General features: G+C 48.3%; 1 non-coding gene across 1 annotated transcript; it reads right to left on the reverse strand.

Annotated features, from left to right (window-relative positions):
• Positions 1–8,529: 8,529 nt before the first annotated feature.
• Positions 8,530–8,603, reverse strand: trnat-ugu (transfer RNA threonine (anticodon UGU)). The gene has a single exon. It is a non-coding gene; the product is annotated as a tRNA-Thr (tRNA).
• Between the last annotated feature and the right edge of the window lie 17,663 nt (positions 8,604–26,266).

Genomic DNA, 26,266 nt, shown 5'->3' on the forward strand with positions numbered 1-26,266 from the left:
TTAAATAAAGGAAAAGGGTTGGCACTGTAATGGCGGACAGGTGGAGAGCGTTTTGTCTGTTGTGCAGTGTGCTCCTGTCCGTATCCAATCAATGAATGAATGATATCACGCTTGTCATTAATGTTTGTTTTGTTAGACACATATAGTGAAATCAACGCTGTAAAGTACACTTTTTACAGAAGAAATGCATGCTGTTGCTGCTGCTGCTGTTTTGCAAAGTTTGTGTGGCGGTGTTTGGAAGACATGGTGGCGAAATCCTGTGGTTGCTTCTTCTGTGGAACTTGGACTACCCTGCACCAATCATGGACAACTGTGGTGAGATTATCCAACGTGAACCAGGTTGCGATCACCGGCGGAGAGCTCCGACAAAGAAGCGTGAAAGAAAGGGAGGAGTGCGGCAGAGGCTGAAGAGGCACCCGAAAAAAAACACTGTTCCCCAATTATGCTCGCCAATATGCGCTCACTACACAACAAATTGGATGAACTACAGGCAAATATATCATGCCAGTGGGTGTACAAGGATAAGGGTCTGGTGCATTGTGTTTGGGTGCAGTCCATGACTTTGCATGCGCATAGTGTGCGCCTCACTGAAACCTCGATGGATAGCACGATTGCGGACTCCGAGCTCTGGCTGGATGGATTTGGCACTCCGATCAGATTGGACAGGGACGTGGTGAGTTGCTGGAAATAGCACGGGGGCGGGATGTGTGTGTATTTGAACACTGGGGTAGAAAACTGGGGTAGAAATGCTGCTGTGAAAAACTCCTGTTGTACACCTAATTTGGAGATGCTGGCTGTGTCATTCAGAGTCAAGTATCTTCCCCAGGAGTTTGATCAGCTGGCTGCAGTTCTTGTTTACATTCCTTCCTCTGGCAACGTCATGCACTGCTTGTGTCAACCAAATTGGAAATGCATCTTCCAGACTCCCCTATTTTCATTCTAGAAGATTTTAATAACTGCAGGCTAAATAAAACACTCCCCACTTACCAACAGGTCATCACATGTGCTACAAGAGTTGACAAAACAATCAACCTCTGTTATGGCAATAAAAAGAACGCTCCAGATAGATGTCAAGTCGCACCTGATCCTCTGGACCCTCTCTTCCCTGACTGACAGACAACAACGCGTCAGAGTTGTTTCACAGGGAACCTGTCTTGTATACTATGTACACTGATGATTGCAGAAGTACCAATCCAGCTATAACATACATAAAATATTCTGACGACACTGTGATCATCGACACTACAAACGCATCAGGACAACTACAGTCTGAAATGGACATTTTTGAAGTGTGGTGCAGGTGGAACTGCCTTGATCTCAACCCTTCAAAAAAGGAAGGAAGTGGTTGTCGACTTTCACAAGAACCCCACCTTCATTCCCACTTTGTCAGTCAACAAACAGCTGTTGAACAGCTGACAATAATTGATCACAGGCTCACCTTTCAATTGAACATATTCTCATTCTATTCTATTCATTCTATTCTCATTCTACATAAGTGTCAGCAATGTCTGTTCTCCCTCGCCCCTGGGGGTGGGCCGGGTTTGCCCTGGGTGCTCTGGCCTGGCTACTGTGTGGGACCGTGGGGTGTGGGCATGGGAGGCTTTGGCCCTGCCCTTGGTGTGGGCACGGGTGGTTATACCCCGCTGCCCTTGCAGAGCCTTCCCTCTTAGGTATGTACATGGCTATATATGTGTGTGTGTAGGTATGCATGTATATATTTATTATTATCATATCTAAAATAGTTAAAAGATCTAAATTATTAGAAAATATATTTTATATAAATTATTATATATTAAGTATCAATAGTAGTATCATTATTATACATACATAACTATCAATAAATATTATTATTATTACTATTATTGTTATTACTATTATTGTTATTATTATTATTATTGTTATTATTATTATTATTATTATTACTACTATTATTATGGTTACTATTATTATTATTATTATCAATTACTTTACTTTATTTTTATTTATTTATTTATTTATTATTATATTTTTTTTTATTATTTTTATTCTCAATTTTAATTTTTGTGTATGGTAGGTGTATGGCCCCGGGTGGGGCGCCTGGTAAGCTCATACGGGAGGGGGGGTCTCGTTTGTGCAGCTTGGGCTCTGGGTGGGGAGGTGCGGTGCTGGGGTGGGGCATTACCTGCTTCCCTCCCTTCGGTGGAGGGATGGCTGGGTTGTGGTGGATGTGGGGCGGGCGGGTGGGGGGCTGGCTGTGGGTGCGTGGGTAGCGGGGCGGATAGCGGTGGGGGTGGTGCTCTGCGCGGCGTGGGCCGGGATTAGCGGGGGGCTTGCTTGGGGGGCGGGGTGGTGGGCTCTGGGTCGTGGGGGGGCCTCGACCAAGGGTTGGGGGGTGGGGCTGGCCGGTGGCTCACGGGCGGCCCCTGCTATTTGCCGGTGTCTGGTTGGCCCCTTCTGCCTCCGGTCTGGTGGCGGTCTTCCCGCCTCCGGGGTGTCCTACTTGGCGGGTCCGTGGGTGGATGGGAGATATGGTGGAGACGGGTCGGCGCTGTGGTGGAGGGTGGGACTGGGGGGGGCATTCACCTTTTGCGGCTGTTGGGGTATCGTCTGCCTGGTGGGCTCTGCTGCCTGGTGTGTGTGTCTCTGTCCCGCCCAGGGCTTGCTCCGGGCGGCTGGCTTGCCCGGCTCGGTTGGCCGGTAGTGCGGGGTGGGCGTGTGTGGGGCCCCGATCCTCCCTGCTGCACTGCACCACCTCACATACATGTAGGACTTTGGGGGGTGGCCTGCAACTGGTTTTGCCGGGGGCGAAGGGTTTCCTTGCGGATGCCCTTTTGTCCTCGGCATTCCTCTGGCTGGTCACCCTTCAATTTTAACCGCACCTTAGACACTCAGTTCTGGGGGGGGTCTGGGCAGGCAGGGGACCCACCATTGCTCAGCTTCCTTCCACACACACACACACATACACATACACCACACACATAGGTCAGCCCTATGGGACAGGCCTATTTTTAATTGCACAATCTACACAATACCATCTTCACACACACAGGTGTAGCGGGCTGGACCGGAGAGCCTACTGCCTACCCCCGCGATTGGCCCGCTGGCTGCTGGGGCTTGGCGGCTCGCTCGGGGTGCCCTGGGCTGCAGGATATTTTGGTCTGGTCTGCCTGGCCTTCCTGGGGGTCCCGCTGGAACCAGCTGACGCCGGGGCTTGCCCTGGTGTCATGGTTGGCGCTACCTCCCTGGATCTGTCCTGGGTCGCGGGCGCCAACGTGCCCTTGGGGGGGCGTTCACCGGCCTCCAGGCAGTGGGGTCCGCGCTGCTGGTGGCCTGAAGTCTACGGTGGTGGCTTGGGGTTGTTGCGCTGTGGTGGCTGCTGCGGGGACCGGGCTGTGTGTTGGGAGGGGACCTGATCCTGCTCGTGGGTACGGGGGCCGGGGTGGCGTGTGGGGATGGGGAGCATGCTCCTCGGGGTGGGGCCTGCTGGGGGGGCGGTGCTCTTTCGGGCGTTTGGGTGTCTGCTGCCACTGGTCCTATGCTCTGCCGCATCGCTGTCCCTGTCTTTGCCCATCCCCAGTCTTGCCTTAGGGCTCGTCGGGGATGGTTCTCCGGTACGTGGGCGGAGCGCTGCTGGTTCTGGGGGCGGGGGGGTTGGCCCTCCCGGTGGATGGTGGGGTCCTTCGGGGGCCTTGCGCTGGTCTTAACTCCTCGGCTCTGGTGCGTGGCCTCCCCGTGACTTGGAGCTATGGCTCTCCCTCACGGGGGTGAGCTGCCCGGTGGATGTCGGCCGGCGCAGTGGGGCGCCTCACCACTCGCCTGCTCGCCCCCTCCGCTTGCTCATGTGCGGGCCTCCTCCCCTCGCCCGCTCCTTTGTCTGCCACACTGCAGTAGCCCTGATGCCGTGGTCGAGGGGAGTCTGGGGGTGCTATGCCTTGGCGGTCCGTACCTCCCTGGGCTCGGGGCCTGGTTGTGGGTCTGGGACCCCTGGGTCCCCCACCCTGTGATGCCCCGGACGCCCCACCCGGGGACGTCCACAGCATGTGTGTGTATTGAGTGGATGGGGTGTGCATGTGTCTGAGTTTATTTTATGTATTTATTGTTTTAAATACTTAGATAATTAATGATTAGTTTTATTATAATTATATATATATGTATATATATATGTATATGTGTGGATGTGTATATGGGTATATGGCCATGTAGATATACGGGGGGGGGGGGGGCTCTGCGGGGGTCTGGCGTAGGGTGTTCCATCTCAACCGCCCGGTCCTCCATGGGGCAGTGTGCCCGGGCCTCTTCTGTCCTGGCCGGGGCGGTCCTATGTCGGTGGTCGGGCCTGGGGTTACCTGGGGCGGGCCGGGTTCTGCTTCCTGGGGGTGTGTGGGGGGCGGGAGGCGGTGCCTCCGGCCGTGGACGGGCTCCCTTCCGGTCGGCAGGGGCGCCCCTGTGCCCACGGGTGTGTGGCCTTCGATGCCCTTCTGCCCTAGTAGGGTATGGTCTCCCGCTGGTCTCGGGGGTGCGGCTCTCCTCCGGCCTGCTGGCGCCCTGTTGCCGGTTGGGATTGCTCCTCCATGGCCTCTTGCTGGTCTCTTCGGGGAGTTGCTTCGGGGGCGGGTCTTGGGGAGTCGGCCCTGGCTTTGCCCACACCCACGGGGCCGGAGGATCTCTGGCGGTGGGGGCTTGACCTGGCTGCGCGGGGCGGGGTTTGCTGGGTGGTAGAAGGCAGTCTCTCTCCTTTTGTCATTCTCAGTGACAATTACACATTCACACACTCGCATTCACATACACAACACACCTCCATATGGGCACTCACAGCACATGGGTGCTTCTCTATACAATCTACTCTCTTATCCCTGATGTTTATATAGTATTGGTATGCTATTATTACAGTAATAATGATGTCAAGCAATGAGATTTTAATTACTGTAACTGTATGGTTGCAATTGTGTTTACTATCATGGGTCATGTCCTCATTGTTACTATTGCTATTGGTAAGTTGGACTGTTTCATTCCACTGATATCATCTCCAGTGTGACCCTTAGCCATCATTGACATTTAACTGTTCTGTTTGTCACTGTTGTTGTTTTGGGAATTCTTGTTGCTGCTGTTTTTGTCTCTCCCTCTACTGCCCCCCCCCCCCCCCCCGACCCCACCTTTCTCTTCTCTCTTCTTCTTTTCTGTTCTTCTTCTTGCTCCGGTCCGGTCGTCCCAAATGGCATAACAAAGACATCAAATAACGGCAAATAAAATTTCATGGTACAGGGAAGTTGTAGCCAACACCTTTCCTGACACAGAGCAAATCTGTCTAGCATGTAAGGGCATTTAGATCAACAATACTATCTGCCCCAATGGCTGGACGGGACAAAAAAAAAAAAAAAAAAAAAAAAAAAAAAAAAAAAAAGCAATGTCTGTTCTTCATGAGGAAGCTTCATAGACTCCACTCCAGGTCCATCAGTCAATACTGACCTCTTTTTACAGATGCTTCATTGAATCTGTAATTACCTTTAACAGTTCAGCTTGGTACGGTTCACTATCAAACATTCATCGTAACCCACTAAATAAAGTAATGAAATTGAGCAGCAAAATAATTGGACTACAGCAGGAATCACTCATCAGCAACAGAAGGGTTAAGCTGAAAGGTATAAGCATAGCTTTGGATACTACTCACACATTGCGCAGCCACTGCTGCCTGCTACCCTCAGGTCAACAGATACAGATCACTTGCATTAAGGACAAAGAGAGCCATGTCAAGTTTTTTACCGACATCCACCCGGCTCATGAATCCTTGATTTATGTGTGTGCATGTTAAGTAAGTATGTGGGTACATATATGTACATGGCTCACTAATTGTCAGGTTCAAACTCCTGTGACACTTGTAAAAACACTTAAATACAGAAATACAGAAGAGACAGACAACAATATTCAAAGTTTCTCGCAGCGAGGAGAGTGAAACCACATACCCAGTGACATGCCGCTCCACTCTGAATTTGCAGTTCACACTCCTCTCCTTTTATTCTCTTTCGGGGGTCCCTACTACATGGTCGTGCAACTCTAAGGGGGGGTGGAGAAGACAGTTGCACGAGCTGTATTTGTTTGTCTATGTGTGTGTGTGTATGTGAGAGCAACTACTTTTAATGTTTTATGAGTTCTTATCTTGACACATTCTTGCAGGATTAACATGAGCATCTGCAGAGTCGCTGTTGGTGCATCCAGGCACCTCCAGGACCTGGGGGTCACTGGGGGGGGGGGGCTCTGATCAGGGTCACGGGAACATTCCTTCTTCAGCACATTCAAACACTTTCTATTGTCTAAGCCAGGGGTCGGCAACCTTTACTATCAAAAGAGCCATTTTACCCCCTCGCTCACTGAAGAAAAATAGAATGGAGCCTCGAAACATAATTTAACAGCAGAATATAGGGGCTGCATAGCGGTCGAGTGGGTAGCACGCAGACCTCACAGTGAGGAGACCCGAGTTCAATCCCACCCTCGGCCATCTCTGTGTGGAGTTTGCATGTTCTCCACGTGCAAGAAATGTGTAGCAACATGCTCACATCCAGAGCAAATTGCGAGTCTCCCAAGATTTTGATTGACTGCCAGATTTGGAGGGAATTTTGGGGTATCAAAGTAGTTCAGAGTTGATCAAGTACTCTTGCTAGTATATGGCCTCACAGAAAGTCAGATTTATTTCAAAAGTCATTACAAAGATGCATATTTTCCTCATTCGGGTGTTAAAACAAATATTTGAGCATTGCAAAGGGAGCCACAACAAAGAGGCTGAAGAGCCACATGCGGCTCTGGAGCCGTAGGTTGCTGACCCCTGGTCTAAGCAAATGGATATAAGGGTGATAACTAACAAAATAATACCTGTATCTACATTTTATTCTAACACATTCCCCATTCATTTCCAATTATAGCGAAAGCCCATTATGAATGTAATATACTTTTGTCCAGGAGTGGCGTTGTGGCCGCTTTTGTCCTCCATCCATGCTGAACTTCGGGTAATAAACAGCACAATTGCTTTTTCCGAGCGATGTGAGCGACGAGACGGACAAAAACATGGTAAACTACAGTAAAAGTAAAACAGCACAAATACTTTATTTTGTCTTTGAACTATTCTGCTTTCATGTTTTTATGTGGGTGTTTGTGGTGTGGCAGTGCCACTTCCGCGATTGTTCGCTATTTACGACCGCCCCAGTATACCTATTACACGTAGTATACCTATTAGCATTAGCAACAGTTATTTGTATGTTATAGTTATTCGTGAAATTTCTCTAACTGAGCTTCAGCCAAAGCAAAGCCAGGTAAAAACTTAATCATGTGTCCCTTTGTTCTAATAGTTGCATCTTGTTTGAACCAAATTACAAATGTGTATTTCATAGTTTTATTTGCCTAGAGCCCAAAAAAGATTGCCCATCCAAACTTCTCCAACTGCTCCCCACACTGGACCAGTGAAGACTGGAGGGAGGGTATTTCTGTTGGACCACAAGCGCTGGCCGACTCCAATGAAGTCCACAATTGACGATCTCCTAGATAAACACTAGCAAAGACCCCAACAGCATGCTGCATCCAACAAAATTGTACATTTCTAAATACATAAAACACAACAGTAAATTTCTCAACACATCATCTTCACTAAATACCAGCCCAGAGAAACTGCAACATACACAGCAGCTTTGGTAGTCGCGAAGCACTACCACTGCTGTGCCTGTAGTGACACTGCCTGCAGCGATGGTTATTTCACCACCTCAAAATATCAAGCGGATGGGACATCAAACACATGACTTTTATCAACGAGGCCCTGTCAGATACTCTTATTGCTGCAGAAAGTCTGACAGACCCTAAGATGCCGTTTAAAGAGTTCAGTCTTCAGACTTCTTCCAGCAAGAGCTGGATGAGACAAGGAAGAGGGTGGAGGAAAAACAGCAGAAGAAGAAGGAAGAGGGAGGAATCTCCCTCCACACCCTGTCCGAAAGTGCCTCTGCAGGATGCAGCTGAAGCAGGGCCCGAAAACCTTCCACATCCACACTGGCTTCAGAGAAGTACATCCACTGCCCTGCCAAAGTGTTCTCCATCTATAGAGAGCACAGGATGGAAAAAGAGATGAGCTGGAGGGAGTTCCAGGCCTCTCTTTTCTATGAAAAGGAGAAACAAAGACGGCAAAATAACAATATATTTGTTATTCATAATTGCTTACATGTAGATTATTATTTATTTTTTATTATTAAGAGTGTTCTTGAGTGTGGCAACCTGATAAATAAATATTCTTTGTTACATTGCATTGATTTTGTATTTTATTTCAAGCACTAGTATCAATATAAGCCTGATAGGAATTGAAAACCTGATCAAGTGGATGAGCCTCTGCAAAGTGGCGCTGAACGACAAAACATCACAATGTCATACTCTTTGGGTTCAAGCACCTTCTGGCTTAATGGGATCCACAACAATCATGTCAGCTGTGGATGCACCGTCGACTTGTTTTTGAATGGCAAGTGACGAAAAGAGGTACCTGGGTCAGAAATCAGCTGCCAAAGTTTCACAGACTAAGCAGCCAGGCACTACCGGGATTTGAACCCAGGATTTCCTGTTTACAAGACAGGCACTTTGACCAGCTAAGTCACAGCGCCAGCCGAGCAAGTCACCCTGGCAATGCTACCTTTACATTAACTGCTCCAACGTTGAGACGACACCATTTGTCGTGTGTCATTCGGTCAGCAGGGGGAGAATCCCGTATATTTGGCACCGATACAAAGGGTTTACCAATTGGGAAGAATGCAAGGGTTCTCCAAAAGAGTCCAACACAAGTGTCACACGAGGGTCTAGAAATGGTCCCTGGGATTGACACAAATAACTAGGCTGTTCATCTGGACTAACTGAATAAAATGTAATTACAATTATTATAGTGTTATCACCCTTATATTCGTTTGCTTAGACAATAGACAATAGTTTTGAGCAGGAACATTCCATGACGCTGACCAGCAACTCCCAGCACCACTAATCTTGCAGGTGCCTGGGAACACCAGCAGTGACCTTGAAGATGTTCCTGTTCATCATGCAAAATGTGCTGAGATAAGAACACATGCACAAAAAGTAATTGCTGTCACACACACACACACACACACACACATAGACAACAAGTACAGCTTGTGCAACTGCTTGCTTCCCCCTCCCCTTAGAGTTACACGACCATGTATTAGGGACCTCCTAAAGAACATAAAAAGAGAGGAGCATGAATGGCATACTCAGAGTGGAGCGGCATGTCACTGGGTATGTTGTTTCACTCTCCTCGCTGCGAGAAACTTTGAATTTTGTTGTCTGTCTCTTCTGTAATTAAGTGTTTTTACAAGTGTCACAGGAGTTTGAACCTGACACTAACATAACATAATAACCACATGGGAAACAAAATACAGAGTGTATGAATGCCTTTTAAAAAGTGGGCTCTAGAGGGTCAGGATGGCCGAGCAGTCGAAGGCGCTGCATTCAGGTTGCAGTCTAATGAGGTGTGGGTTTGAGTCCCACTTCTGACAGCTTCTTGCATCTTGAAGTGTATACAAAGCAGCCCTATTGCATCCTGGGGTCTTGCGTTTCTCCAGAAAACAGTCTTTGTTCTTCAACATGACCTCTGATAAAAAGTATGAAAACCAGAGTCATGGAAATACCAGTAGATGACTGCTGGAATTAGAACCAAGGAGCCCCTCTTTGCTAGGCATGTAATTTGACCAACTAAAGCATAGTGCCTGCCAAGCATGCAAACTTGACAATGGTGCCTTTAGTAAAAAAGGATATCCTGTGCATCTGGCACATGTTCATACAAGGAAGGGAGTCCAAAGCCAAACACGTGTCGATTGAGCGTCCCTGGGTGGGCTCGAACCACCAACCTTTCAGTTAACAGCTGAATGCGCTGACCAATTGCTCCATACAGACTACATCAGCATTACTCCAGCAAGGTTTCAGTAAGTTTCCACTTTTGACAGAAATTTGCAAATACTCAAGTGCTGTCCACCTTAACTCTCAGATGGTCCGGTCTGTTACTTTTCAGGTGTCATTCTGAGTTCTGCCCTTTCGCAGGAAAAGAGCCTTTGTACTTTTTCAACATGAGCTCTAGGTAAAAGCTTAAATATTTTGCATTGGCCGGGAATCGGACCCCGGCCTTTCCCCGGCCGCGCGGGTGTTGTTGACATTTGCTGCCAGCCAATCAGGATGCGAGATAGACGTCAGACAAGCAGAGAGACTTCGGAGAAATGAAGTCATAGGTTCGAATCCCGTCTAAGCATCAGTCAAGTCACCATTTTCTTCTCCACAATATATTTTTTTTCCAATGAATCCCTATATGATTACAAACTATTCATATCAGGCTTAATTGATACCGGTGTTTGAAATAAAACACAAAATCAATGCAATGTAACAAAGAATATTTATTTATCAGGTTGCCATGCCACACTTAAAAACACTCTCAGAGATAAAAAAAAATGAATACTAATAACAAGCTCTGAATAATAATAAAAAAATGTTCATTTATTTTGGTGTCGTTGTTTCTCCTTTTCATAAAAAGGAGAGGCCTGGAACTCCCTCCAGCTCATCTCTCTTTCCATCCCGTGCTCTCTATAGATAGAGAAGACTTTGGCAGGGCAGTAGATGTATTTCCCTGCTTGCCCTGGAAAGCCAGTGTGGATGTGGGGGCTGTTCGGACCCTGCTTTAGCTGTATCCTGCAGAACCGGCACTTTCGGACAGGGGGTGGAGGAGATTCCTCCCTCTTCCTCTTCTTCTGCTGTTTTTCCTCCACCCTCTTTCTTGTATCATCGAGCTCTCGCTGGAAGAAATCTGTTTGACTGAACTCTTGAAACGGCATTTTGGGGTTTGTCAGCCCTTCTGCACCATATTTTTGGAACACTTTTTTTTCAACAAAGCTGAAAAGCCTGGTGGGAGGTGTGGAGGAAGGCTGCACTGGGTCTGCTCCCTGATCAGACAGGATGCCTGGAGAAGGCCGGTGGCCGGGGTCCTTCTTGGTTTTATGTTTGTCCCAGTCTAAAGGGACCGGACAACATTCTGGCTCCCTGTACTCCAGGCCAAACCTCTCCCCGGTGTCTTCAGCTGCCAGACGAAGAGCAGGGTACTTTTCTTCGCCAAAGACCCGTCTGGAAACAGCATTCAGGGAGCATATCAGTGCAGGGTCGAAAACAGGCGGGAGAGAAACGCCTGGCAGTTTCAGGTCCAGCAGACGCTGATAGTTCCAGCGACACACTCCTGTCATGGCCTGGGCCTGGAACAGCTCTGGGGAGACCTGCGTGCTGGTCACCCATTTGGCCTGGTGAAAGTGGTAGCCCTCCTGCTGCGACGTGCCTCTGATGGGGATCCAGACGGGGACTGCTGCACGCTCACCTGGCACGTGGTTTAACTGTATCGTTCCTCCACGGCGGTACAGTATGCCCCCTTCCACCTCAGGATCACTGAGGCAAACACGCAGAATGTGGACTCGTTGGATCCTCCATCTCTTTAGCATGGAGGGCTTATAAAGAGGGATGCCATTCGGATCTGTGGTCAGGTGAAAGTGCTTCAACACCCCTTCCACTCTCTGAATAAGCGTCCCGGGCGGAGGAATCCTTATCCTGCAGTGCTCACGAATATGCTGCTTGGTGGGATTTGCAGGCTGGATGCCACAGAAGACGTATGCATCCTGGAGCCTCTGCAGGTCTTCCTGGTCCACCACAGAGAAGGCAGCCGACAGGAACTGTGCGAAGGTGCCGTATAACGGGTGATGTTCTGAGGCACACTCACGAAGAAGTCGTCGCATACAGTGGAACAAATCCAGCTTGATGACGATACTGTTGTTATAAGAGGTTCTTGATGCACATGTATTCAACAGGCTCCCAGATGTGGCCTCAGTAACAATTGCGTCAGTTGTTTGCCATGCATCCCAGTTGAGGTGTTCCTCCGCAGAAGACTCTGCAACCCTGAACGGTGCGCAGCAATCTCTGAGAAACACAAAGAACATATGAAATAATGACACTGAATAGAGTTAATTTCTGATTAAACATTTCTGGTTAAAGTGATGAAGTCTCACCTGTCAACCCACTGAAACTGGGCTTTCTCAATGCCAGCCCTGCTGTAACGGTTTGAGAGACCCTCATACATCGGCTGCAGGGTTTTGTCCGTCTCAGACTGCACCATGACCCAGGACAGGATCATCCAGTTCTCATTCATCACAGCGTATGACGACATGACACCAGATGAAAAAGTGACTTTCTTGGCCACTTTCCGGGTGTGGTCTGAGCGGAGAGCCTGTCCAAAGGTACCCTGCAGCATCCGCTGAATGGTGTCCTTCTGGTTCCGGAACTCATGCAGCAAGCAGTCGGTGAGGTAGTGGGCAGACACAGAGACCCCGTTCCAGCCATCAGCATCACTGTAGCCCCCAAAAGGCTCCGGTTTTCGCTCCTGCTGAAGGAACTGAGTGATGGTCTTTTGGCCGCCATAAGTTCCTGCCTCTCCATCCATGACATTCTGGCAGCACAGGAGATAGGCCAGGTTGGCACGCTCATACTTGAGATGCAACATCTCGTTGACCTGATTTGCCATGTCTGTGGGTGATTTTCCAGTCCGTCTCAACTCATCCAGTACTGACTTACAGATGGCCTTCTTGTAAGTCAGTAACGCTGGCAACAGATTGGTAAATCTCTTGGGAAGCTTTTCCAGCCAGAGCGGGTTGTCGGAATACCACCTCTTATTGCAGCTCTTACAGCACAGCCTGGAGGAGAGCAGGTAGTATTGTCCAGTGAGGCCCACAATCACTCGCGGTCTCCCGACTCCAGCAGAGACAACACGTGGCTGAGAACAGTCACCAGAGCATGGCAGGGTGTAGTTGTTTTTTAGCCGCCCCATCAAGTAGTCATTTTCCGGCTTCCAAACGAAAAAGGGATGAAGATGAAAATACTTTGGGGACGGCAGATCATAAATACTGTCAATCAGCTCAGGCTGGGGAGGTAAGCGCCACAGGGAGAAGGTTTTCATAGGGTTGTTGACAGGGCGGGAGCCTGGCCACTGACCCATGGACTCCAGTTCCAACTTCATCCATATTTTCTGCTGGTGTGTGCAGTTCCACTTATTGACCTCCTGGTCAAATGACAGAAATTGTTGAGGTGGAGGCGTAGGTGGGACTGCCGTAGGTGGGACTGGTGGTTGGTCTAGTTGGAAACAGACATGCACATGTCAATTTTGACACCCTTTTTAATGTGACACTATACTGCTGTGTTACTTACTGTGGGGTCGCTGTGCAGACTGTGGCTCTGATGCAGATAGAGTGGAGGCTACAGGACTCCCAGGAGCACATGCAGTTTCTAAAATGAAACCAAATTACATGTACACTGTGTTAACATTATATTAATATCAGGTGCAGTCAGTCACATAGAAAGATTAATCACTCACCTGGGGCAGGCTGTGGGGTCTCTTCTTTGGTCTTTGTTTTCTCTGGTAGCAGAAACATCAACTCCCGTGGGAAAGGCACTGGAATCTTTGGAGGCAGCACAGCTGGTGCTACACAAGGAAAGAGGCGGTGGTGCATTTTACCGTGAGTGTAAATCAGTTTGGATTGAAATGGTCATCACTTATCACTTAAAGCCACTAAAACTTAATCACTTAAAGCCTTTACCATCTTCTGGTGCATCTGGGCCAGTCGGTGCATGTTCTGTGTCTAAAACCGGAGAAAATGTGATGAAAGACTGATTGATTGAAATATTGGCGTTTCAGGGGTATTAGTAAAGTCACTCACAACAAACTGCCATTTGCTACTTCAACTACTTGGTTTGGCTTTTTAAAGAATTAAATAGACCTTTTTTGTGATGGTCTAGTCCAACCTGAACTAGAGCAGGAGAAGCAGAATGGCTCACTGCAAACACATGCTTCCGGCGTTAGTGAGCAAACATCATTCACCATTTCATCCATTCAAAAGAATGTATTCAAATTATACTTACCCTCTCGTAGGCTGTATCAATTCATAGTCAGTCACTTGGACTGTAGGTAGGTAGAACACACATGAAAGGAACAAAAGTAGAACGTGACGAGAACACATGCAATCACAAAATGCCCATTGAGGTCGGTCGTTATTTAAGAACTTCGCCCTGGATCCTGAAAACTGTAGCAGCTCTAATGTTGGTGGAGCAGATCCACCTGCAAAACACATAGAAACTTGAGTGATTTACTTTATACAAAACACATAGATAAGGCTAGGAAAGTAAAAGAGCCTAACATGTACATATCCATAAACTGCACATACTGAGTATATCTGGAGAGATGCTGAGCATGGCTTTCTCCAGCTCTTCGTCTTCGTCCTTAGCTATAAAGAAAATAGTGGTAATATAGTTATTCAACAGTAATAAAATGGTCCAATGCATTCATATGCAATGCAGTATAACTTTAAAAACACTCACCCGTGCTCTAAGCAAAGGTTGTGGTGGAACAGGTGGAGGCGATGGTAAAAGAGGTGGAGGGCTGCTGTTGCTGCTGCTGCTGCTTCTGCAGGTACTGTTGCAGTTTGTGCATTTTTGTACCCGTCGCGCACTTTCTTCTTAAGATGAAGGCTGCATAGCCATCATCCCTGCTCTCCCAAATCTCCCTCCAGGTGTTACTGGCGCGTGCACCAAATCCAACCAGCTGGTCATCCTCTGCTGCTGGGGCGGGCACAGATGTTTTTAGGGACTCATACTCAAGAAGAGTATTAATTTCCTTGAAGCTGAGGGCATAGCGAAGGAATGACAGAAGGCTGTCCTTGCTATGCCCCTCAACCACCAGCACTCCTGCAGCCTCCTCTCTCTGGTGGCTTTGGATGAGATACACAGTGTATCCCATGTCATTCTCCAGGAGTCAGCGGAAGGACATCCCCTTGTACTTCCCAAACTGCAGGATGTACTCGCCCAGTACTTCAGTTTGGTCTGAAGCATGTCCCCCTCTCTGACGGACCACTGCAAGGGCGTTTTGCCTTACAACCTCCTGCTGTGCAACAGGAGACTCGTCCCTCCTCGACGGGTTGTCCTTAATTTGCCTGGCCTCCTCGGTGGGATCCTGCAGCAGGAATCCCAGTGGGCCCTTGCGGAAGACCACACTGATTCGCCCGGGGAAAAACAATCTCTTCATTTTTTCTCTACAGTGACAGAAATAATGAAATAATATAATGTATTATTATCCAAAACCATGAATACAAGTACAGGTTACAGTATGTGATAGCAACATGTATGAAATATATGTATTGTTGTCATATATGAGCTTTTCCAAGAACATTTACAGACTAAAGCAATGTCTATAAACTATCATCCATACTTAAATGGTATCGCAACAACTACAGTCATGTTTGTTTGTTGACTTTCTTTGTTCACTTTACAATAGCTCATAAGAGTTTAATTTAACAGATGATATGTACTTATCCATGAACAACTATAACATTGTACTTACAAAAAAAACACAAGTCTTATGAGCTATTGTTATATTTGTCCAAATAATTGTCGCTAATGCATATAATAGGTATACGGGGTCGGAAAATAGCGAACAATAGCGCCACAAACCCACGTAGAGAAACATGAAAGCAATTTAAACACTATACATGTCAGGGGCAGGAGGACCCAAAGGCAGAATTGGCCGGCACTGCACGAGGTAAGGTTCTACACGCTGGTGAGGGTCGGTACACGGGAAGTCAGTCCAATAAGGCAAAGGTATCCAAGAGCGGCAGGCAGAAGGAGAGGTCGAAAGGCAGGCGAGGGTCGAGAACCGGGCGAGGCGATGACAAGGAATGCTAGAACGAGACATGGGAGTACAACGAACTTGCACCAGACAGGAGGGATCAGAGGCAATATATAGCCAGCAGGAAATGAGGTGATGAGGGACACCTGAGCACAATCAGGCAGGAGGCGTGGTCTCCAAGGCGAAGGCGGGGTAGGCAATGGCAGGCATGACAGAACCCCTCCCTCAATGGCCGGCTCCTGACGGCCCAGGAACCTCAGGGTGAGCTACATGAAAGTCTTTGATGAGGGAGGGATCCAAAATGAACCGGGAGGGTACCCATTGGCGTTCCTCAGGTCCATACCCCTCCCAGTCGACGAGATACTGCCAACCTCGACCCCACCGTCGAGCAGCCAGCAGTTTCCTGACTGTGTAAACCGGACCTGCAGTTTACCGTCTTTTGTACCGATCTGGGACAGGACGGCTCCGACGCCAATATCTGATGCATCTACTTCAACCACGAACTGCAGATGGGGATCAGGGATGGCAAGCACCGGGGCTGTGGTGAAACTATCCTTAAGCTTCACAAAAGCTTTCTCACACTCAGAAGTCCAGTCAAATGGTTTGTGCGGAGAGGTGAGGGCATGGAGAGGAGAGGCTACCGAGCTAAAATTTCTGATATATTTACGATAAAAATTAGCAAATCCCAGAAATCTTTGAACATCTTTACGAGACTTTGGAGTGGGCCACTCTGCAACCGCCGAGACTTTTCCCGGGTCCATCCTCACCTCCCCCTCAGACAGAATAAACCCTAAGAACGATACAGAAGACTGGTGAAAGTCACATTTTTCTGCCTTCACAAATAGGTGGTTGTCAAGGAGCCTTTGCAGCACCTTCCTGACATGCTGCACATGGGTAGATTCATCACAAGAAAAAATAAGAATGTCATCAAGATACACAAACACAAAAATATTCAACATGTCCCTCAAAACGTCGTTGACAAGGCCCTGAAACACTGCTGGGGCATTAGTCAGTCCAAAGGGCATCACCAAGTACTCATAATGTCCGGTTGGGGTGTTGAAGGCTGTTTTACATTCGTCCCCCTCTCGTATCCTGACCAGATAGGCATTACACAAATCCAGCTTGGTGAAAATCTTAGCTCCTTCCAGGAGCTCAGTGGCGGTGGCAATGAGGGGCAGGGGATACCGGTTCTTGATGGACATGTCGTTAAGGCCTCTGTAGTCTACGCATGGCCGAAGGGATTTGTCTTTTTTCTCGACAAAGAAGAAACCCGCCCCAGCAGGAGATGAGGAAGGCCTGATAATCCCTGCTGCAAGTGACTCCTGAATGTATTCCTCCATTGAACGACGTTCGGGAGGGGACAAGGAGAAGAGTCTTCCCCGTGGGGGTGTGGTTCCTGGCAACAGGTAAATCACACAGTCGTGGACCCGGTGGGGGTGCAGTGACTTGGCCTTGACTTTACTGAACATCGCTGCTAAATCATGGTAACACTCTGGAACAGATGCTAGATTCACCTCCCCTTGAGGTTCCAGCACTGTTTTGGCACTCCCCAAACAGTTGCCCTGACAGCCAGACCCCCAAGAGACGATCTGACCAGAAGCCCAATCGAAGTGGGGGTTATGTTGCTTTAACCAAGGATGCCCTAAGATAACTTCATGATCAGAGCTAGAAAATACATGGAGACTTAGTTTTTCTGTGTGACTGTCTGGAAATGAAATCTTGACGGGATGAGTCCTGTGACTAATTTTGGGAGCCTTCACTGTTAGAGGGTGTCGTAGAGGGCACAGGTGAAGCTTTAGTTTCGTGGCGAGAGAAGTGCTAATGAGATTGGCATCAGACCCAGAGTCCACAAATACTGGTACCATGATGGATGTGTGCTGAGAGCAAAATTGGACCAAAGGTTTATAGAGAGCCGGATTGCTGATAATAACATTAAGACTCACCGAGCCATGTCCCAGGTTGCTTGTTTTGCCCATCTTGACCCCACAATTAGCCACTAGATGTCCCCCTTGACCACAATAAAAGCACCTGCCCTCACTTTGGCGGCGGGTCCTTTCCTCTGGAGACAGTCGGGTTAGTCCCAGTTGCATGGGTTCATCAGCAGAGGGCGCAGCAAGTGGCACGGAGCCAGGGGTGGGCCGGACATTATTGACGTGCCCGAGGTTGCCACCCCAGTGTGTGATGGAATCTCGCCCACGCGACCTGCTCTCCTCCTCATGATCATGAAGGCGCTTCTCTATCATGACAGCCAAAGCGATGAGCTCATCAATTGTTCCTGGCAGTTTCAGAGGGATCATTTGTTTACGGATGTGGGGGGACAGTCCAAGAAAAAACGCGTCTAACAATGCGGGGGCGTTCCAGTCGCTGTTTGCCGCAAGAGCGCGAAATCCAACAGCGTAGTCGGTGACACGCTGACGCCCCTGACGTAGCTGGAGCAGGGAGCGAGCTGCTTCTCTGCCGGACGGCTGGCGTTGGAACACTTGCTCCAGTGCCTTGGAGAATGCTGCGTAGGACTCGCACACCGCGGACCGACGGCTCCATTCCGTGGTGGCCCACGCTCCTGCCCTGCCCGTGAGATGGGAGATCACAAAAGCCACCCGGGCACGCTCCGACATGAATGCGGGGGCTTGAAGTTTGAAATGGAGTTCACACTTGGTCAAAAAGGGACGTACGTCGCCCGACTCGCCAGAGAACGACTCCGGCCGTGACAACTGTGGACACGTGGCGGCCGGCAAGGCGGAAGTCGGGACCGGTGGAGGAAGCGAAGCCGCAGCTGGATTCACTGGAGCCGCGGGTTGAGCAGCGGGCTGAAGAGCGGGCTGAAGAGCCAATAGCAGGGAGTTAAGCTGGGAGCCTAGATTCCCAGCCATGGCGTCTTGTCGCTCCGACAGGGATTGCAACGCCGAGCCTAGAGCAGCAAGCTGTTCCTCTTGCTGGCTCTGGCGCTGTACTTGCGTCCGGAGTGCCTGTCGAACAGACTCCAACTCCGCTGGGTCCATGATGGCAAGTTCGTTCTGTCAGGGGCAGGACATGGGAAGGAGGACCCAAAAGCAGAATTGGCCGGCACTGCACGAGGTAAGGTTCTACACGCTGGTGAGGGTCGGTACACGGGAAGTCAGTCCAATAAGGCAAAGGTATCCAAGAGCAGCAGGCAGAAGGAGAGGTTGAAAGGCAGGCGAGGGTCGAGAACCAGGCGAGGCGATGACAAGGAATGCTAGAACGAGACATGGGAGTACAACGAACTTGCACCAGACAGGAGGGATCAGAGGCAATATATAGCCAGCAGGAAATGAGGTGATGAGGGACACCTGAGCACAATCAGGCAGGAGGCGTGGTCTCCAAGGCAAAGGCAGGGTAGGCAATGGCAGGCATGACAATACAGAACAGTTCAAAGACTAAATATTTAAACAGAACAGTTCAAAGACAAAATATTTTTCTGTAGCCTGAAATGCAAAAGACAATATATTTTTTTACTGTAGTTTTACCGTGTTTTTGTCGCGTCGTCTCGTCGCTCGCTCGGAAAAAGCAATTGTGCTGTGTTACCTGAAGTTCAGGATGGATGTGGTGGGTGGAGCAGAAGCGGCCACAGCGGCACTCATGGACAAATGTATATTACATCCATAGTGGGGATGAACGCCACAGCGCCACCCCCGGACAAAAGTATATTACATTCATAGTGGCCTTTCGCTCTCATTGGAAATGAATGGGGAAAGTTTAGCTCGTTTCAGCTGACCGCGCGGCCGGCGGGGATAGTTCAGCTGAAAGTCCACCCACCACATCCATCCTGAACTTCAGGTAACACAGCACAATTGCTTTTTCCGAGCGAGCGACGAGACGACGCGACAAAAACCCGGTAAAACTACAGTTAAAAAAATATATTGTCTTTTGCATTTCAGGCTACAGAAAAATATTTTGTCTTTTAACTGTTCTGTTTAAATATTTAGTTTTTGAACTGTTCTGTATAGTGTTTAAATTGCTTTCATGTTTCTCTACGTGGGTTTGTGGCGCTATTGTTCGCTATTTTCCGACCCCGTATACCTATTATATGCATTAGCGACAATTATTTGAACAAATATAACGATAGCTCTTTTATAATAAATATAACGATAGTTTTTTTTGTAAGTACAATGTTATAGTTGTTCATGGATAAGTACATATCATCTGTTAAATTAAACTCTTATGAGCTATTGTAAAGTGAACAAAGAAAGTCAACAAACAAACATGACTGTAGTTGTTGCGATACCATTTAAGTATGGATGATAGTTTATAGACATTGCTTTAGTCTGTAAATGTTCTTGGAAAAGCTCATATATGACAACAATACATATATTTCATACATGTTGCTATCACATACTGTAACCTGTACTTGTATTCATGGTTTTGGATAATAATACATTATATCATTTCATTATTTCTGTCACTGTAGAGAAAAAATGGAGAGATTGTTTTTCCCCGGGCGAATCAGTCTGGTCTTCCGCAAGGGCCCACTGGGATTCCTGCTGCAGGATCCCACCGAGGAGGCCAGGCAAATTAAGGACAACCCGTCGAGGAGGGACAAGTCTCCTGTTGCACAGCAGGAGGTTGTAAGGCAAAACGCCCTTGCAGTGGTCCGTCAGAGAGAGGGACATGCTTCAGACCAAACTGAAGTACTGGGCGAGTACATCCTGCAGTTTGGGAAGTACAAGGGGATGTCCTTCCGCTGGCTCCTGGAGAATGACATGGGATACACTGTGTATCTCATCCAAAGCCACCAGAGGTAGGAGGCTGCAGGAGTGCTGGTGGTTGAGGGGCATAGCAAGGACAGCCTTCTGTCATTCCTTCGCTATGCCCTCAGCTTCAAGGAAATTAATACTCTTCTTGAGTATGAGTCCCTAAAAACATCTGTGCCCGCCCCAGCAGCAGAGGATGACCAGCTGGTTGGATTTGGTGCACGCGCCAGTAACACCTGGAGGGAGATTTGGGAGAGCAGGGATGATGGCTATGCAGCCTTCATCTTAAGAAGAAAGTGCGCGACGGGTACAAAAATGCACAAACTGCAACAGTACCTGCAGAAGCAGCAGCAGCAGCAACAGCAGCCCTCCACCTCTTTTACCATCGCCTCCACCTGTTCCACCACAACCTTTGCTGAGAGCACGGGTGAGTGTTTTTAAAGTTATACTGCATTGCATATGAATGCATTGGACCATTTTATTACTGTTGAATAACTATATTACCACTCTTTTCTTTATAGCTAAGGACAAAGACGAAGAGCTGGAGAAAGCCATGCTCAGCATCTCTCCAGATATACTCAGTATGTGCAGTTTATGGATATGTACATGTTAGGCTCTTTTACTTTCCTAGCCTTATCTATGTGTTTTGTATAAAGTAAATCACTCAAGTTTCTATGTGTTTTGCAGGTGGATCTGCTCCACCAACATTAGAGCTGCTACGGTTTTCAGGTCCAGGGCGAAGTTCTTGAATAATGACCGACCTCAAAGGGCATTTTGTGATTGCATGTGTTCTCGTCACGTTCTACTTTTGTTCCTTTCATGTGTGTTCTTCCTACCTACAGTCCAAGTGACTGACTATGAATTGATACAGCCTACGAGAGGGTAAGTATAATTTGAATACATTCTTTTGAATGGATGAAATGGTGAATGATGTTTGCTCACTAACGCCGGAAGCATGTGTTTGCAGTGAGCCATTCTCTTTCTCCTGCTCTAGTTCAGGTTGGACTAGACCATCACAAAAAAAGGTCTATTTAATTATTTAAAAAGCCAAACCAAGTAGTTGAAGTAGCAAATGGCAGTTTGTTGTGAGTGACTCTACAAATACCCCTGAAACGCCAATATTTCAATCAATCAGTCTTTCATCACGTTTTCTCCGGTTTTAGACACAGAACATGCACCGACTGGCCCAGATGCACCAGACGATGGTAAAGGCTTTAAGTGATGTTTGACCATTTCAATCCAAACTGATTTACTGTACACTCAAGGTAAAATGCACCACCGCCTCTTTCCTTGTGTAGCACCAGCTGTGCTGCCTCCAAAGATTCCAGTGCCTTTCCCACGGGAGTTGATGTTTCTGCTACCAGAGAAAACAAAGAGCAAAGAAGAGACCCCACAGCCTGCCCCAGGTGAGTGATTAATCTTTCTATGTGACTGACTGCACCTGATATTAATATAATATTAACACAGTGTACATGTAATTTGGTTTCATTCTAGAAACTGCATGTTTTCCTGGGAGTCCTGTAGCCTCCACTCTATCTGCATCAGAGCCACAGTCTGCACAGCGACCCCACAGTAAGTAACACAGCAGTATAGTGTCACATTAAAAAGGGTGTCAAAATTGACATGTGCATGTCTGTTTCCAACTAGACCAACCACCAGTCCCACCTACGGCAGTCCCACCTACGCCTCCACCTCAACAATTTCTGTCATTTGACCAGGAGGTCAATAAGTGGAACTGCACACACCAGCAGAAAATATGGATGAAGTTGGAACTGGAGTCCGTGGGTCTGTGGCCAGGCTCCCGCCCTGTCAACAACCCTATGAAAACCTTCTCCCTGTGGCGCTTACCTCCCCAGCCTGAGCTGATTGACAGTATTTATGATCTGCCGTCCCCAAAGTATTTTCATCTTCATCCCTTTTTCGTCTGGAAGCCGGAAAATGACTACCTGATGGGGCGGCTAAAAAACAATTACACCCTGCCGTGCTCTGGTGACTGTTCTCAGCCACGTGTTGTCTCTGCTGGAGTCGGGAGACCGCGAGTGATTGTGGGCCTCACTGGACAATACTACCTGCTCTCCTCCAGGCTGTGCTGTAAGAGCTGCAATAAGAGGTGGTATTCCGACAACCCGCTCTGGCTGGAAAAGCTTCCCAAGAGGTTTACCAATCTGTTGCCAGCGTTACTGACTTACAAGAAGGCCATCTGTAAGTCAGTACTGGATGAGTTGAGACGGACTGGAAAATCACCCACAGACATGGCAAATCAGGTCAACGAGATGTTGCATCTCAAGTATGAGCGTGCCAACCTGGCCTATCTCCTGTGCTGCCAGAATGTCATGGATGGAGAGGCAGGAACTTATGGCGGCCAAAAGACCATCACTCAGTTCCTTCGGCAGGAGCGAAAACCGGAGCCTTTTGGGGGCTACAGTGATGCTGATGGCTGGAACGGGGTCTCTGTGTCTGCCCACTACCTCACCGACTGCTTGCTGCATGAGTTCCGGAACCAGAAGGACACCATTCAGCGGATGCTGCAGGGTACCTTTGGACAGGCTCTCCGCTCAGACCACACCCGGAAAGTGGCCAAGAAAGTCACCTTTCATCTGGTGTCATGTCGTCACATGCTGTGATGAATGAGAACTAAATGATCCTGTCCTGGGTCATGGTGCAGTCTGAGACGGACAAAACCCTGCGGCCGATGTATGAGGGTCTCTCAAACCGTTACAGCAGGACTGGCATTGAGAAAGCCCAGTTTCAGTGGGTTGACAGGTGAGATTTCATCACTTTAACCAGAAATGTTTAATCAAAAATTAACTCTATTAAGTGTCATTATTTCATATGTTCTTTGTGTTTCTCAGAGATTGCTGTGCACCGTTCAGGGTTGCAGAGTCTTCTGCAGAGGAACATCTCAACTGGGATGCATGGCAAACAACTGATGCAATTGTTACTGAGGCCACATCTGGGAGCCTGTTGAATACATGTGCATCAAGAACCTTTGACAACAACAGTACAGTCATCAAGCTGGACTTGTTCCACTGTATGCGACGGCTTCATCGTGAGTGTGCCTCAGAACATCACCCGCTATACAGCACCGTTGCACAGTTCCTATCGGCTGCCTTCTCTGTGGTGGACCAGGAAGACCTGCAGAGGCTCCAGGATGCATACGTCTTCTGTGGCATCCAGCCTGCAAATCCCACCAAGCAGCATATTCGTGAGCACTGCAGGATAAGGATTCCTCCGCCCGGGACGCTTATTCAGAGAGTGGAAGGGGTGTTGAAGCACTTTCACCTGACCACAGATCCGAATGGCATCCCTCTTTTTAAGCCCTCCATGCTAAAGAGATGGAGGATCCAACGAGTCCACATTCTGCGTGGTTGCCTCAGTGATCCTGAGGTGGAAGGGGGCATACTGTACCGCCGTGGAGGAACGATACCGGTAAACCACGTGCCAGGTGAGCGTGCAGCAGTCCCCGTCTGGATCCCCATCAGAGGCACGTCGCAGCAGGAGGGCTACCACTTTCACCAGGCCAAATGGGTGACCAACACGCAGGTCTCCCCAGAGCTGTTCCAGGCCCAGGCCATGACAGGAGTGAGTCGCTGGAACTATCAGCGTCTGCTGGACCTGAAACTGTCAGGCGTTTCTCTCCCGCCTGTTTTCGACCCTGCACTGATATGCTCCCTGAATGCTGTTTCCAGACGGGTCTTTGGCGAAGAAAAGTACCCTGCTCTTCGTCTGGCAGCTGAAGACACTGGGGAGAGGTTTGGCCTGGAGTACAGGGAGCCAGAATGTTGTCCGGTCCCTTTAGACTGGGACAAACATAAAACCAAGAAGGACCCCGGCCACGCCACAAGTGCTCCTTCTCCAGGCATCCTGTCTGATCAGGGAAGACCCAGTGCAGCCTTCCTCCACACCTCCCACCAGGCTTTTCAGCTTTGTTCCCCACTCTGTTCACCCTCTTCAAACTGCTACTGCGACTACGTCTAGTCATGTGGCCCCTATCCCAGCATCTGACTTGGACAATGAAGCTTCTGTTACTGAGCTTCAGCCACAGCCAGGTAAAAACTTATCTAATCATGTGTCCCCTTGTTCTAATAGTGTTGCATCTTTTTTGAACCAAATAACAAATGTATATCTCTTGGTTTTCTTTGCCTAGAGCCCACAAGAAGATTACCCATCCAATGTTCTCCGACTGCTGCCCGCACTGGACCAGTGAAGACTGGAGGGAGAGTATTTGTGTTGGACCACAAGCGCTGGCCGTCTCCAATGAGGTCGGCAATTGACGAGCTCCTTAATAAACACCGCGGGCATGACGACATGATCAAGCTTGTGGTTCGGGAGTATGGCACTCTTGTCCACAAGTCCAGCAAAGACCCCAACAGCATGCTGCATCCAACATCAAAATTGCATATTTCCAAATACATAAAACACAACAGTAAATTTCTCAATACGTCATCTTCACTAAATACCAGCCCAGAGAAGCTGCAACATACACAGCAGCTTTGTCAGTTGCTCAGCACTACCTCTGCTGTGCCTGTCGTGACACTGCCTGCAGCTATGGTCATTCCACCATCACCACCACCACCACCACCTGCTCATAGCCCATTGGAGCAGGAGCAACCACCTCCCGTGTCAAAAAAAAACTCAAACAAAAACATGTCTGTGCTGTGGCCAACCAAAATCAAAATATCAAGGGGATGGGACATCAATACATGACTTTTATCAGCGGGGCCCTATCAGATATTTTTATTGCTCCACAAAAGTTTTCCAAAAATATGGTGCAGAAGGTCTGACAAACCCCAAGATGCCGTTTCAAGAGTTCAGTCAAACGGATTTCTTCCAGCGAGAGCTCGATGATACAAGAAAGAGGGTGGAGGAAAAACAGCAGAAGAAGAGGAAGAGGGAGGAATCTCCTCCACCCCCTGTCCGAAAGTGCCGGTTCTGCAGGATACAGCTAAAGCAGGGTCCGAACAGCCCCCACGTCCACACTGGCTTTCCAGGGCAAGCAGGGAAATACATCTACTGCCCTGCCAAAGTCTTCTCTATCTATAGAGAGCACGGGATGGAAAGAGAGATGAGCTGGAGGGAGTTCCAAGCCTCTCCTTTTTATGAAAAGGAGAAACAACGACACCAAAATTAATGAACATTTTTTTATTATTATTCAGAGCTTGTTATTAGTATTCTTTTTTTTTTTTTATCTCTGAGAGTGTTTTTAAGTGTGGCATGGCAACCTGATGAATAAATATTCTTTGTTACATTGCATTGATTTTGTGTTTTATTTCAAACACTGGTATGAATATAAGCCTGATATGATTAGTTTGTAATCATATAGGGATTAATTGGAAAAAAATTATATTGTGGAGAAGAAAATGGTGACTTGACTGATGCTTAGACGGGATTCGAACCTATGACTTCAGTTCTCCGAAGTCTCTCTGCTTGTCTGACGTCTATCTCACATCCTGATTGGCTGGCAGCAAATGTCAACAACACCCGCGCGGCCGCGGGAGGCCCGGGTCCGATTCCCGGCCAATGCAGTATATCTCAGCTTATACCTTTCTTTAGAGCTCATGTTGAAAAAGTACAAAGGCTCTTTTCCTGCGAAAGGACAGTATTCAGAATGACACCTGAAACGTAACAGACCGGACCACCCGAGAGTTAAGGTGGACAGCGCTTAGTGAAACCTTACTGCAGTCATGCTGTTGTAGTCTCTGTCGCGCAATTGGTCAGCACGTTTGGCTGTTAACTGAGAGGTTGGTGGTTCGAGAATTCTCAATTCACACATGTGTTGGACTTTGGACTCCCTCCCTTGTATGAACATTTTTCCCCATTGGCGAACTGTTTTTGTGTTGGTGCCCGATGCACTGCT

The sequence above is a fragment of the Doryrhamphus excisus genome, chromosome 11, assembly GCF_030265055.1.
Source record: "Doryrhamphus excisus isolate RoL2022-K1 chromosome 11, RoL_Dexc_1.0, whole genome shotgun sequence".
Taxonomy (NCBI): Eukaryota; Metazoa; Chordata; class Actinopteri; order Syngnathiformes; family Syngnathidae; genus Doryrhamphus; species Doryrhamphus excisus.